The sequence below is a fragment of the Pinus tabuliformis genome, chromosome 3_2 (genome assembly GCF_031772625.1).
Source record: "Pinus tabuliformis cultivar Carrire ecotype Pingquan chromosome 3_2, CPIR1, whole genome shotgun sequence".
Taxonomy (NCBI): domain Eukaryota; kingdom Viridiplantae; phylum Streptophyta; class Pinopsida; order Pinales; family Pinaceae; genus Pinus; species Pinus tabuliformis.
In genome coordinates, this window is record NC_142302.1 from 272,214,682 (window position 1) to 272,219,476 (window position 4,795).

Genomic DNA, 4,795 nt, shown 5'->3' on the forward strand with positions numbered 1-4,795 from the left:
GGAACTGGAAGCAAATAAGCAAGATTTAGACGACACGCTCGCCGATGGATATGCCCTGATGAACGGTCCATGACTGGTCTGGAATTCTGGCACTGAAGAACCACTTGGTCTACCCCTTAGAGAGCAAATATAGACCCTGTTTGCCAGCATGAAAGACTGCATAGACCCCGCCCAGCTGTAGCAAATCAATGATCAAATGGACACCCTTCAAGCTCAGGTTGATAGTATCGAGGAGGAGTCCATGAGGACAAAAAATATAATTAGGGATCTATAGCCACCGGTACGAATGCAGGTTTTACTTCTGAAGGAGGTGTGTGACTCCAACGGGTAGTAATGGAGCGAACTCGAAAGCCAGCGGCCAACTGAATTGACGTCGCACTCAGCAGAAGTGTTTACTCAGGCCATCGATGCAATTCTCACATGGTGGGACACCGCCGTTCAAAATTATACAATGTTCAGGCAACAGACCACGGCCTCTGTCTCGGAGTTGGAGCCTTCATTTGGAATGGGGGAACCTCAAGAGTGAGAAGGTGAAACATAAATGGATGCCACTCCGCAAGAAATGATCCAAGAAGAAGAAGCACCCACACAATAGACAGCAGAACCAACACAGGTAATAGCACATCCACCACTTGCAGGATCAGCAGGACCAACAGAGGTTGAAATGACTTGACTCAGGGATGAGTTAAGGAATTGTGGGTGGGGCTTGTTTGGGCCTTCATTTAAATTTTGAAAAGGTTTTGACCAATTTTGGTTGACCAAGGGATGAGAAGGAAACGGGTGGCAGCAATGGTTGGGTGGTGGAACAAGTAGTTGCGCAAGAGTTGTGGCAACATGGCAGCGGAAGGCAAAGGCAACCAAGGGGGCGGGAAAGTGCAGAAGCAGCCGAGGGGAAGAATAGTCGAGCAAGAACTGGCAGTACGGGTAATAGAGAAGGATATAAAAGGAGAAGACTAGGAAAGGAGCGGGGTTGGATTTAGTGAGGTTAAGGAGAGGAGCAGCAGAGCTGTGAAAGGAGGTGAAAGGATCCCCAGTTGTAGCAGATGGAGGGAAGGTTGCAAGAGCCTGGAAGACATGGTCCTCGAAGCTGAACCAAACCCATGGATTTGAGCCCAATATTTCATGTAGTTGTTTGTGAAGGAAGCCGAGTTATATTGTAATGTTTGTTGTTAAGATTAATATAAAGACCTGCTGAGATCGATTGCAGCTTGTGATGTATATGGGCCCCGAGTATGATGAATATTTAAATTTTTGAATGTCTTATCAATTGCATGTAATCGGTAGTCCTTATATTATCACGAGTATGTTGTTATCTCTATGTTATATATAATGTTTCTATATATGTGATCGAATGCAACCCGGTTGATACTTTCTTGACTCCATTCTGAACCCTTCTCCCTTTTGGTCACAGTGCGCCTCGGGTGAGACTCTTTGCCCTTTGGGGTAAGGTGAAAATGTCAGCATTGTCCTAGACTACAGCGGACTATTGTTGGCCTCCTGTTGCCGAACCCAAGGTCTTCCCCCTGGTGACTCTTACAAGCCAACACATAAACACAAGACTCATCAACACCATATGTGGACAAAGAAGACTTCCAACAACTCAAGCAATAAATTAGAATAGGACCGATCGAAAACATATTGAATGTCAACCAATATCAACCAAGACATAGTGACAACAATATATGTATCTTCCAATAGTAAGCAATGCATTTCAAAACAATTGTAAGAAGGTTGATCATGAACTCATCAGAAACCATATTGCCAACAAATATTCATCACCAATCTTGATCACATTATATCCTCCTCATCGATGAAGAAGCCAAAAATAAATATAGCAAAGAGATAGATCAAAAAAAGTAATAATATTTTGCAACAACTCATAAAATTATCATGAACCAACACCCTTTCATGTATTCCTAGCAGTATATGGGCATCATCAACAGACTACAACAAATCAATGTCAGAATGATAATATCAACAATGAACTGATGAAAGCATATTAGAAGCTCCCCTTGAATCTATGTCACTTCTTTATTACCATAGAGAAACATAAACAATTGTCTGAGTTAAGAACCACGTACATACATTATCGTCCTTCATATAAAGCACTTATACAATGCTAACTTTTCTCATAAGAAAATATCCACAACTCCCCCTGAACATGTCATTTATTTTATTGAACACACTAAATTCAACAGATGAAACATTATTAGCATAAACCATAATCAAAAGAATAATCTAAATCACCATCAAGGTAGAACTAGTGACATAGCACACATGCATAGCTCCCCCTGAAATCAAGGACATCTTTCAACAAATTAATCTTTTGGACCTGATAGTCATCACCTACTTTCCATTATTCTATGTACATCACATTTACTTCTACAATCCCTATTAGAAGCATGCATTAAGTAAAATAGACTATAATAGGGGTTGTCTTCCCTGCGTCTCTAGTTGCTTCTCCTTCTTCCTCCAAATCTGAGTTAATTGACTGCAATTTCTTACTGCGTGTCAAAAATTGTGGCACTTATACCATCTTATGTAACCAAAAGATTGTTTTCTTCCATTCCATCCACTAGATCTGCATTTAGTGGCCTTATTCCCAAATAAGTTACAAGTAAAAAAATATCCATTAAACCATATTTTATACCTGGGGACTAACCTTGTCTCTGATATTGATGGTTTCCTATCTTATGGGTGACTTGATTCAGTTTCCTTTTGAAGAGTCTTATGTTGGTCCTTGTCATTACCTTGTGGATCTGAAACCTTATGGTTGTATCCAAGACTTGTCTTAATTAGAGGAGAGTGTTGTTCATTAATAATCTTCTATAATGATTCAGATGCCTTTACCCATTTGATATTCAAATATGATTGTGATTTTTTTCTCATAATCTTCCCTTAGAGTCACAATTTCTTATTCTAACTTTTCACAATGCCTCTCCTTTTCTTGAAGTTGTTTCATTAATACTTCCTCTCTTCTATTAGCTGCTTCTAAATAAGTCTTTAGTAAGTTTATTTCTTTAACAATATCACTTTCTTTAGCTCCCAGATCTTTGTTTTCGTTCCCCAGTCTATCAATTACTCCTAATTCATTTAATTAATCATATGTTTCATAATTATCTGATTCAATAGTAAATTGATCTTCAAGAGCCAAAAGTATTTTGTAGCAAGTGTTAGAATTTGAATTTGAATCTACCTGATCATCTGATGTGTCTTAATTTTCTTCATTAGAATAAAGTCTTTTCTTTGAAGATAATTTCTTTAGACCTTTTTCTTGGAGACATCCTTGCTTATTTCTTTGTTATCATGCTTTTCTTTATATGGCATTTAGTTGCATAGTGACTTTGTAACATCCCCTAGTTAAAAGTTCATGTAACAAAGATAATAAAGGGAAAATAAGACCAAGTTCATGGGACACTTATTCCAAGTTGAATGTTGGCCAAAACATCCTATTGGGCATTACTTGTTGTTTATTATGGCTAAGGAAATTGGCAAAGGCATTGGCAAAGGCATTGGCAAAGTGGAAATTATTGGCATTTATTTATTAAAATAAAGGAAAATAGGAGAAAAGGGAGATGGTACAGCATAGGTTTGCATGAGGAGGAAACTGAAGGAAAATATAGGAAAATTGAAGAAATTAGAGGCATCAATAATAAAACCGCATCAGAGAATCAGTTTGGGGCATATTGTCAGTTTGTATTTGGAGTTAGTTGGAGAAAGGAAAAGAACACCAAGAGGACAAAGCAATCAAGAAAGAAAAGGAAGCAAAAGGAAAGGAAGGACAAGGAAAGCAAAGGACAAGCAAAGGAAGGACAAGGAAAGCAAAGGACAAGCAAGGAAGGATTGGATCAAGCAGCTTCAGCAAGAGGACTTGTAGGTAACAGGTTGCATGTGTGATTTCCTAGCTTAAGTGTGAATGCATGATGCATGAATTTGTGTATTTGGCTCATTTGTTGTCAATTGGCATGGGTTTTTCTTGGTTTGATAGTGGTTTCAACCTTGCCTTGCCAATTCCTAGATAGCCATGGTGTGATGGGATTTATTCTTGGTTGAGATTTGGATTGCCAGAAGGTTTTGGATCTAGGAGAGGTGGTCTTAGAAAAATACCAAGGGTTGGGCGTAGAGATGGTTTTCTTTAGGAATTCCTCAACAAGTGGGTGGAGATAGGAAAATTCCTCAACGGAGTTGCAATTAATTATGCAAGGATCTATGGCTCCGCAATCCTCTGTCTGAAATTATTACCAAACAATAAAAGGAAGATGGCTCGTGGATAGATAGATAGATCCCAACCCAATGCTCACACATGCAGCATACAAAATATTTAGGTTTTATGAGCAAAAAGTGTGGGCCTAGCCTCCTCGTAGATTGGTGAAGGGTTTTGAGCTCAGTACAGAATCCCAACGCTCTACTCAAATGATCTACTTCATCCAGACTTGATCTCAATAGTGGCACACAATCACAAACATGCAAAGACGATAAGTGATCTTCCTTACAAGATTATTAACTCAAAACATCATAGAAATAATAATAAGTATTGTTGCAAACATGTAGATATAGAGAAGGAAAATGAATTTCTATTAATCCAAAAACAAAGTACAAGTATGCCTTCAATGAGGTTTCCTCTCCAAAAACAGGTAGAGTCTCCCCACTAAAATAGGCAAAATATGGAATCCAGTAGCATAACCCTCATAAACTTTGTCTCTCTCAGCAAGAATCTAATTCTGAAGCATAAATATAGTATACCTAAGACTCTAGTTCTTTGTGGCTCGCTTGACCCTCTCAAGTGGTCTAGTAT